The sequence below is a fragment of the Chanos chanos genome, chromosome 1 (genome assembly GCF_902362185.1).
Source record: "Chanos chanos chromosome 1, fChaCha1.1, whole genome shotgun sequence".
NCBI classification, from domain to species: Eukaryota; Metazoa; Chordata; class Actinopteri; order Gonorynchiformes; family Chanidae; genus Chanos; species Chanos chanos.
Window position 1 is genome coordinate 11,197,612 of NC_044495.1, and position 11,345 is coordinate 11,208,956.

The 11,345-nt window shown below is 37.5% G+C and overlaps 1 non-coding gene across 1 annotated transcript; it reads left to right on the top strand.

The window, feature by feature from the left end:
• The first annotated feature begins 10,521 nt into the window (after positions 1-10,521).
• On the top strand, positions 10,522-10,594 carry trnaf-gaa (transfer RNA phenylalanine (anticodon GAA)). The gene has a single exon. It is a non-coding gene; the product is annotated as a tRNA-Phe (tRNA).
• The last annotated feature ends 751 nt before the right edge of the window (positions 10,595-11,345 follow it).

Below are 11,345 nucleotides of genomic sequence, written 5' to 3' on the forward strand. Positions count from 1 at the left end.
TTCAAATTGGTTTTGCATGCATGTGCGCATATAAATAGACTTTTTTCAAAAACTGGATGTACTGTGAACAATTTGATATTGTTTATGTAAAAAAAAATAATTAGCTTATAAGTAATGTAACTTTTTCTTTTTTTCCCTTCTTTTTTTTTACTGTTTTAGTAATAACTGTCCATTAAAACAAACAAACAAAAAAACAATGTGAAAAATAAAAATAAACTTAGTTTCAAAGCCTGACTGCACACTAGCTCAAGTGTTTTATTCCCCTATCATCCTCCCAGGAAACTGGTTAGCTTTGGACCCAGGTTCCCTTAGGCCCAAGGCCAGTAACATTGACTTAGGAGTGAAATTATCAGCCTCTGTTGAATGCCTGTAATACCCACCTGTCTCACTGTGTTTATAATACATAGACACAATCAGCCATTTTTCTGACTGGTTATCAACACCCACCAGGAGTATGCCCCCCAGCCTCACATTAGTCCCTATACACATCTTCTGGAGACGTGTGTGTGTGTGTGTGTGTGTGTGCGTGTGTGTGTGTGTGTGTGTGTGTGTGTGACTGCATTATGACAAGCTCTACATTTGAATCTGGTGAAAGAGAGGCCATTTCAAAGCCCTATCCCCACAGAGTGCCCCAGCCACTCTGTCTGCATGCACAGCAGAGCAAGAGTGAGATAATGTCACACAGCACACTGAAACATAGGTCAAGACTATCAGTCAGGACCAAGCGCTGGTGATTCAGCGGAGGTCTAAAAATCATGCCACGCTATTACACATGCCATTCCCTCAATCATTTACCCACAGTGTCCTGAAAAACTAAATCCATTTAAAGTTTGTGTTATGAACGTTCTCACCAATGGTCCCACCACTCCACACTGAGCGTTGTTCCTTTGCAGTTGAGATTGGATATCTGAGAATTTCTTCTGTGTCAGAGTTGTATTGTGCTTTGTTAAAAAAAAAGTAATTAATTGATTAATTTATAAGTTAATTAAAATGTGACCCTCGCTGCAGCCATTGAAGTCATACTATCACACAACGGTATCGAATTAACTGAATTGTTTTGCTTGGTTTTTTGTGTTTTGTTTTTTTTTACATTCTGGCGACATCAAGGTGTGCCCAGTGCAGTACCCACAAGATATTGTGACTAATTAAGAAGAACTGTTGCAGTATTAAACAGCATAAGCAGATGCTTCTAAGCATTTGACAGTGGCTGTGAGAAGATTTTGCCGCAGGTCATCCGTCATGCCAATCTGGAAGTTCTTTAAGTTGTTTCTTTTTTCTTCATCGCTCGCAATGATGAATGATTGAGAGTAAATATAATTAAATACCCACTCTCCTTTTCCTCTGCAACCAGAAATATAACACATTTTGAAAGGAGCATCTACAGTATAGATCTCCACCACTGCTCTGGGAAAAAAGAAAACAATAAATAACTTATTGATCTTTTTTGTAGTAAAGCAAGAGAATCTTAACCAGCGAGAAGCCATGAACATAATTGGTCCTCCAAGCAACATTTATCATGATTACATCCCATTTGAACCTATAAGGATTGGGTTAGCATTGGCCATTCATCAAAGTCACATTGGAGGGACTTTAGTACATGGGACCTACTTCTTTTGTACCTGTGTCATCAAACCCAATAGGTGTGACACCTTAATATTTGGATTCCATATTTGGGATCGAGTATCCCAGAAAGGACTTCAGAAAAGCATTACTAAGTTAAGACAAACTGAAGATGGTAGCATTCAGATAGCTCTATTTTTTTTTCTATTTTTTTAACGCTAAAATAAAAAAAGATATAACACAGTTTCACACTCGTTTTGCTAATTACCATTTCCTTGCATTGCATTGGAAACCATTCAGGTGTGAGATACATTTACAGTAATAATTTTAGATATAGCCTTTGCAGTGGTCCCCTTGTTGCAACATGAAAAATATACCATCTGGTGTGGATATGCATGGGCTAGAAAAGGGCATGAACACATCTGTTTAACAATATGAAAGTGACTGAGATAACTTCAATTCTTTGTGAAATACTAAGCATGTATGTATGGCTCTACTTTGTGGTACATGGTTTTCAAGTTCTTTTCAATGACAAAATAACTTATTATCTGGTCCCAGTTCATTGAAAACGAATGTTTTTCTCCTTCTCTTGGCAACTTAATGGCATTCTTGGCATGGACAGATTTGACAATCTGGACCAAATTAACATGACATCGAATCAACACTTTCCTAAACTATGATTGAAATCTGAATGTATTTTGGCTGTGGTTTCTGATATCTTGTTTTGACATCCCATTTTGCATCTTACATAAAAGAGAACTCAATGTCAATTGACAACGAAACTAATACATCATTTTGTCAGATTTTATGGCGCATATAAAATAGTGACCTTTTACCAGTAACGTTACAAAATATGAAGGTTGCTCCTCCTCTCATTAACCTCTGTTTTAATGCTATTTCTGCTGGTTTAGTCAACATTTGTATATCACCTGAGGATTTAGGATGTTCTGGAATGCTTTGAAATGTTTGTCAGTTGAGTTCTGTGTGTGTGTGTGTGTGTGTGTGTGTGTGTGTGTGTGTATGTGTGTGTGTGTGTGTGTGTGTGTGTGTGTGTGTGTGTATGTTTGTATATGTGTGTCTATACATGCTTGTGTATGTCAGTCCACATCCTTTTGATTTGATCTTGACAATACTAACAAAAGTACAGTGATGAAAATAATATTGCCCTCTGTAGTTTTTAGTTCCAGATTTTAGCTCAAGACACATATTGACATAATGCACAGCAGTATGGTGTCTTCCACCAGAAAGAGGACTTGTCTGCCTTCTGCATCCTTGTAGCTTGTGCTGCTTGATGCAGGGTTGCCAGCTCTTTGAACGCATCCCATAGTGCTAGGGTGATGTAAGGGGTTTGAAAACTATCAAATGACTGCACAGATTTTAAATACACAATTACTGACCACAGTTATAAGGGGCTTTAGCCAAACTTTTCTACTTGATTAGGAATTAATGAGGACTCATTTAACAAACACTCATTAGAGGAAACACAACTGTGGGGGAAAAAATCTGTGTAGACGAAAAGGCCTCATTTTAAAGCCACTGGAAGATATCAGACATTTGACGTGCCGTGCATTTGTATTCATAAAATGTTTGTGCTTGAATCTGCTTAGAGACTAAACTCTGACCAAAGTCAAGCACACTCTGTTGTTTTATATGGGCTAAGTGTATTCAATTACTCTAAATCCCTGACTAGTGATTTGGAGGAGCCTGGCTATATGTCCTTTCTATGATGGATTCTGTGCTGCACAAGCTTCAGTCTGAGCATGTATTATGTCAGGATATTCTGAATTGATGAACAGTATTGTGTGCACAGAGCAGCAGTCTTTTAACCCTGCCCCTACAGATCTGGAAAATAGATTCTCATAAACAATGCGCTGATTATTCACAATGCCAAGGGCCCTTTGCCATGCAAAAGTGTTTAAGTCTGCATTATTACCACTTAATTAAATCCAAATAGCAGCAAGTACAAAGTAAATGATTGCTTTGATGAGAGAATTCTATCTGCTTCCATTTGAAACCAATGACCTAGAAGACAAAATGCATTTCTGCGCTCTGTGTTTTTTTTTTGTTTGGTTTTTTTTTTTGGTCAGTCATCACAATGGTGCAATGGAGTGCTCACATCTGAAAAGATAATCCAAAATCCCTTCTGTCAACAACACCATTTTTTGATGTGTGCTCTGGGGTCTGCAGATATCTCAAACTTGTAGAAACAGAAATTAGTGCTTTTGTGTCACCATCTGCGTCAAAGGGGCTCACAGATTTGTAAACTTCCGTTTGTTATGCATCAGTATTAAAATGGTATAACCTCTGAAGGAGGATTTGAATGAGAATAGTTGACAGAAGCCATCTCTGGTTCTTTTGTATTTAAGTCTGCCCTCATACATTCTTCCATGAACACAAGGGCAATTTTAAAGACAAAATTGTGGGAAGAGAACACACACAAAACCTACAGTACTCTTGTACTGTCTTTGCATTTAAAGTTCTCACACTGTGGTGGTAGAATGACCTTGTCATCAACTTGAGAACTGTAGAATTTCTCCCCATTTTATATTGTACACTGAAATCCTCTTCAGGATATATCTCAACATTTGTTGCTGAATACCAAAAAAAAAAGTTCAAGTCTTGTAAATCTTTCGTTTAAGATATCATATTTTGATGTTCACAATGTGTTTTATCATCTGTTGCTGCTTGTGGAGATATATTTCAAACCTCCTGGTAGAAAAAGAAATATCCCACAACTTTGATTTTACCAGATTTAGCAGGTTGCTGGAGAACATCTTTCAACAAAAGCTCCGTGCATGCACCCTTTCAGTATACAAACTCAGATGTACAAATGTGAGGATGTTTCAAGGCAGCGTATTACCTAATAAGCTTCCTTTTTCTCCCTCAAAAGTTTTCAACTTTTCAGTGGAGGTAAGAGTCTTGAGTCATATGTATTCATGTATTTCTCAAAGTTCTGCCTGTACTATAAGAGATCATAATTTTCATGAATGGAGAGGGATTATTGAAGACATTCCTCCTCCTTTCTCACAATAAACAAATAAGAAATAGATAAATAAATAAAATGGTACATTCATCTGTCTTTTTCCCTATTCTGTGCCCAATAAAGGGTGATTTAAAATAGATTAATGCTGTAACAAGAACGTGTCTTGAAACATCTGTCTGCCTGCAAGCAATCCCAGCCCCATGAGCCCACTGTGAGAGTAAAGGAGGCTCTGGGTTCAATTAAATAATGAAATGTATCCAGGCAAGAGTCTCAAATGAGCAATCAGACTGACTTTTTATTTTGTGATTACAAATAGATTAGTTTCACATCATCAAGTCACGATTCTGCTCCAAATATTTCATCTCAGGTTACACAGGAATTACAGAATTATGACTCGGTTTGAGCTCGAGAAGATTGTGAACTTTTCGAATGAAAATTTCCGCATATAGATTTCTTTGGCCGCTTACTGCATTTTATTTATCCCAATCAAAGTTTTTAAAACCTCTCGACATATCAAGAAGAGAATTCTGGTCTAAATTAAAATGTCCTACTTAAAGACAGACATCCTATCCTCTGTTCTTTCTCTCTTTGTCCCAAAATGTTTTCATTTGCAATTCATGTTTGAGGATAGTTATTTCTGAAATCAAGCCACTTTGATTCAGTGCAGTAACATGATGAGCTGATGTAATGAGTTCACTTTTGGCATTGATAGATATTGGTCACTGATAGATTGTATCCCAGCTGAATTGTTTTGCTTTACAAAATACAGTGTTAAATGGCATGAACAATTTATGTTTTTCATGATGAACAACAATCATCACGGGTTACAGAAGGGAAACTACATATGTGTCCATCCCCTTTTAAGCCAATATCTGTCTTAGCCTGATGGATCATTCTTTCCATTCTCGTGTTCGGTGGATTGCTCTGTGATGGCTCTGCCTATAGTTTCACATGTCAGAAGTCCCTCATTAACTATCTGGCTACTTGTGAGTACAATCACTTCCTCTTCACCATTACAAAAGGCAGACAGCTAATTGAAAGTGTGTTGTGTGGGGAAATGAACAGTGTCCAGCATGTGGCTGCTTTGTGACAGGGCTAACCAGGAGCAGCTCCCTTATCCCAGCCCTAGACAGCCCCAATTAAAGCAGAATAGAAGAGGGGACCTGGGGAGAGCAGGCAGTCTGAGGCATGGCTGGGCACACTACAGCTCCTGAATATGTAAATAAGTTGTCATGCACTTAATGTGTCCAAATGTATTCTCTTCTATTGCACCTACAGCTCACAATCTGGATTTACTTGCTAGCATGTATGTTTTCTGTTGTGTTGATATAAAAATGGTTTGAATGCTTTGAATGCTGGAAATGTTCTCAGTATGGTCACTTGAATTAGCTGGAAGGGTGACTGGGAAATGCTAACTCCACAGTGCCATCTAGTGTATTATTTGGAAAACATTAACTGATTTTATCCAGTGATAGAGTTTAGAAACATCGTATTGCAGCATGTAATGAGATGGCAATAACTCCTCATTTGAATACACTATCTTGTTTCCAAGGGGTTTCCACTTATTTGTCAGAACTTCATATTCATAAAGTGCTAGACGCACTCATTGTTTTGACGTGTCTGCATTCAAATTATGGTCCTTGACAGCCACAGCCAAACCCCATGAGAATTCATCTTCAGTCTTGCTGTGTACACAGTCTTCTAAATTCATCTTAATGAGAGTCTTGTTTCTAAAGCCAGTTTATTTATAGGTCCAGGTGCTATTCCTGCTTAAAATAAGCTAATCAAACTAGGTTCTGCTTCACTCCAGAGATTAGACAGCATTACAGTTTATACCATTGATTGTCTTTCGTTGATTATGTATTCTTCTCTGGTAAAAAACAGAAAACTTCTCTTAAGCCCTTAGGCACTGATAAGTGATGTTTTTTAGCTTTCCTCTGTTTATTCTCGGGTCTACTTCGTTGTTAATGTGCCTTAAAGGCATCATTTTGAAATAGTCTGCAGTAAACTGTTACTTGAATATAATGTACCATCCTAATAAGTGATTATTGATATGGAGCTAATTAGTGTTCCAGAAAAAAAAATGCCCATATTTTTTAAGTGTCCTTGGAAACAAGTTCTCAGACATTCACTTGATTTAGGGCCCTACATATAGATTTGGCAACAACAAAAGAACTTTGGATGAAAAGTCTGGAGATAAGTTTCATTTGAGCTGCAGGCAAGGGGGTGGTGTTGTAGACCCAGGTATATTGTTGAACCAGTGGATTAATTGCTATTTATAAATTTTAGAGTGAATGAATATGATGCTTAATAAAAGTAACTTTATTACATGGATAGATATTGGAAACTAACAGTATTCTACATGTAAAACTTGTCATGTTCCTTTCATAACTGTATGAAACGTCCTTTAAGTGGTGATGTGAAAAGATATTAAGTTACTATTTCCCAGCTGTAATCCAAAGCCAACCCGAACCATTGCTGACATTTTTTATATGACCTTGTTTGAAGCATTTTCAGACAAAATCCCTGAGATCATATGAAGATGAAGATGACAACTGATTGGGGAGAAATAGTGTCACAGAGTGGATAGAGTGTGGAATTACAACCATGTCAATTATTGATGTTTTACTGAAAAAGTATGTCAAATATTGACATCTGTCCACATGTTTGACATATGTTTCATGAAACCAGGTAGATAAGAGTACAGTACAAACAACTTTTAGCTGCTGGTTACTCGTTATTTTTAATGATAAATATCATCATATGTAACAAGAACATAATTTTACCCTGTGTAGTGCAGCCCTTTGTTGGACCAGACCCGAGATTCCAAAAATATCAACAAAATCAAACAAAGCATGCAAAAGAGAGATACTTCTTACTACATCTATAATATAACTATTTATAATATAACATTCAGTCCAGGAGTTGTCATTTTCAGGAAACCCAGGTAATAGACCATAGGAGGATAAAAATGAAAGGCGAATAATTCTTTGTAGATTTCTGAATTCACAATAGTGATAGTAACAACATTAAAACTGCCGTTTGTGTTTGTTAAGAAATCTGGAGTCAGGAAGAAAATTACACCACAAATCACAGACGCTTTAGTCACAGTAGGATCGGGGCCAGGGTATATGTGAAGCATTTTCTGATCAGTCCAGAAAAAAGGGCCAGAGACAGTCTCAAAAATGATTTTCTAATGTTCTTGCCAGAAAAGCAAAATTTTATCTCAGGCCTCAGAGTAAGAGAGAGGGGCATGACAACAGACGAAACTGTCAAATATGAAAGCAGACAAAGACATCTTCAGTGGAGAATTCATATCTGAGATTTAATGTGAATCACAGCATAACAAAATAAAATATATAAGTCTCTCGAATCCAATTCACTATTACAACCTTTGCATTTGTAAAACTGGATTGAATGCATCATTCATTGAAATATTCATCCATTCATTTAGGTACACTGCAGAAGTCTTCATCACACCAAAATATTCTTCTCATGAAACTGAAGGAGGATTATAAAGTAAGGAAACATTCAAATTGGCACCATCAAAGTATATTATACAGGGCTCACATTTAATGCTAATTTCACCAACAAATGCCTCCTGACAACTATTCATTTGATAGTTAGACTTATTACAGTATATGGCATGTAATTTTTGACCAAGGCTGTACAATTAAATTTCCATAAAAACCTTGATGTGGTTAAGGGATGTGATCTCCTTTCAAACTCTTTAAAGGATCCAGCAGGTGTTTCCGTTCTAACCCCATTCTTCCAGAAATATTTGGAAGTAGATTTCACCAGAATAATGTTTTTGAAAAGTTGGAAGATTTGCATTGAAATGGTGGTGAAGGAATATGTATTTACGTTGCCACTGAAGTTTCGAATATCACTCTATTCCAACCCCTGAATTTATACGGAGGCTAAGATAAAGGCTAAGAGTGTTCTGCTTCTAAAATGTTTTAGTTGTTTTCTTGAATATAACAAAACTGGCAAAGAATCTCTTATTGATCTATGTAATCACACGGTGCGAATAGGTTTAGTGGTGTGACATTTGTTTTGCAATATTTAGAGACAGGTACAGATGTCATTTCTTTTTGCCTCCAGTATCTCCTTCTGCCCTTCTGCTTTCTTTTCTTGCATTTTAACAAGAAAAGTTCAAATGCTGATCACACTACTGCTTAGCTTTTCAAACTATTCTGCTATGATAAATATTCATGGCAATGAAGTACGTGTGTGGCAGACCAATTTATATTTCATGGTAAACAGTTAAATTGTAAACTACAAATTTGTTTGATGTAAACAAAAAATAAAAGTCATGCAGTTCACACAGTTTCAATACATTTTTAAAACACCATTTGATATTTAGTTATGAACATATTTGCCACCTGAACCATGACTTGAAATCCAATTTTAAATTAGAAAGTACTGGTGCAAATATTTTCAGGTTTCTGGACTAGTACAGTTGAGTTAATGCTAAAAGACTGAATTCTTACTTCATTTTTGTTTTTTATTCTTTCCGTTGAATCCAGCATCTTTTGGCAAAGAATTGTAATTGGTAACTGAATATACAAAGTGGAGGTAACCTAATTTTCATTTGAACCAATAAGGTATGAATTAAGATATTTGGAATAAGGTGTAAAGACTTTTAACCAACAAAAGAAAATGATGCTATCAGTGAGAAAAGCCAGTGACATCATTTAAAAAGCCAAATAGCTGACGGCTTACAAAATATTCATTGCTAACAGAAGTGGTCTGAACCATTTCATTGGTAATAGTGTCTGCATTTTTTTTCCTCAGGAACTACACTCGCTGTTGTGAAATAGTGCTAATGTATACTTTGGCTGGGTTTGTTGAGTCAATATGACAATTAACAAGGAATTATCAAAAACCATCTAAAAAGCAAATATTATTTTAGGAAGTAGGAATATTTACAAGTTAAAAGTGTAATGAGAAAAACTGGCTAGGAGCACTGGGGTGGTGCACAACCAAAATAACTTCCACTAAATGATATTTTATTTCACAAACTGCCTACATTAAGCATAAACTATAATTAATGAGGGTAAAGCCAAGGACAAAGTTTTCTGCAGTTTTCCAATGGATGCAAAACACATCACAAGCCAAAAGTCAATAGTGCATATAACTGCAAACACAGACAAGAAAGCCAGAGGCTTTTTCTCCATTCACTGACAGGAACAAGTGGATGATGACACTAATGAGGACTGGCATGGGTTCAGACAAATCACAGCACACAGTATTCCACCAATCATGCAGTGTTATCTGCATAAACCAGAACAGAGAGAGAGAGAGAGAGAGAGCGAGAGAGAGAGAGAGACTTAACTTTTCAAATCCTTGTAATTATCTGTAATAATCTGTCCTCAGAGAACAAAAATAGGCAAATTGACATGAACAAAGAAAACAAAAAAAGTAGTGGCCGAATAAAAATCAAGTAAAGTGAAACAATTTAAAGAGGGTGGAGAAAGGGTGAACCAGCAACATCCAGTATCATCAAAAAACTGATTTTCGAGGGCTTCCTATCCTGCCATTACACAAAGACAATCCCATCTTTCTCTGAAGCAGGTCAGATTCAATGTGGACCAATAATGAGCAAAGTTCAGGTTTATCCATGTGGACAGCATACCTCTTTGGAGTTAAACTTGCACACTTGCACGGTGACTTGCACACTTGCACGGTGACTTTACCCTTTTAGGACGACCACACACTCATTTTCTCCTGTCTAATCAAAAGCTGTCTGCTCCCAGTCAGCCACACCCTCTGCCTGTTCCTCTTCCTCTTTAAAGACCTTTTGACCTGCAGGGGGCACACACTCACAAAACAGAAATACAAAAGAAAGCATTATAATATATGATCAAATAAATCGCTCCTATGCAACCAGCCCCTAATTGTATTTGGTGAACAAAACAATAAAATAGGACCCTTGAATTAATGTTGTTGTACAACATCATTTCATGTGGGTATCTGCCGAAATAGCTCAGTTGGGAGAGCGTTAGACTGAAGATCTAAAGGTCCCTGGTTCGATCCCGGGTTTCGGCAGTGTCTTGACAGGCAGTACCAGGTGTCCAATGCACAGGTTCATTTTGGGGGCAGCTGTGGCCTAAAGGTTAGTGAAGCAAGCTTGGTTCCAAAAGGCTGCCAGGTCAATCCCCAGGACCGGCAGGGGTTTCCATCACCAATACAATGTTACCACACTGAAGTTTCTTTTTTGTTTTGTTCCACTTTTGGCGCTCTCGGAGAAGTGGCAGGTATTCTAGTGTCCAGCGTCTCCATAAGAGGTTGGCCAAGTACTGTACCTGCCTCCAGCGGTGTCTGGCGTACAGATCACTTTTGTGAGAGACACCAAGTGGGAGAATTGGTTTAGCTTTGAGGAGCAAAAGATCATTAGGTGTTAGTGGATGTAAATCTTGTGGGTCATACGAAACTGTTGTGCAAGGACAACTCTTCAAAATAGCCTCCACTTTACATAAGACTGTGTGGAGCCCCTCCTCATCCAAGGTCTGTTGTTTCAGAACAGAACAGAGTACTTGCCTTATGGACCTTACAAGCCTTTCCCATATGCTTCCATGATGGGATGCGCCTGGTGGGTTAAAGGTCCACTGTATGCCTCGTTCCATGAATGTTCTTTTGAATTTTATCCTGATTTATTGTTGAGAATGCTCCTTTAAGTTCTCTTTTTGCTCCAACAGAGTTTGTTCCATTGTCGGATCTGATATACCTCACTTGCCCTCTTCTGCAAATAAAGTGTCTCAAGGCACTGATACATGAGCTGGTCTCTAAAGAGCTGGCT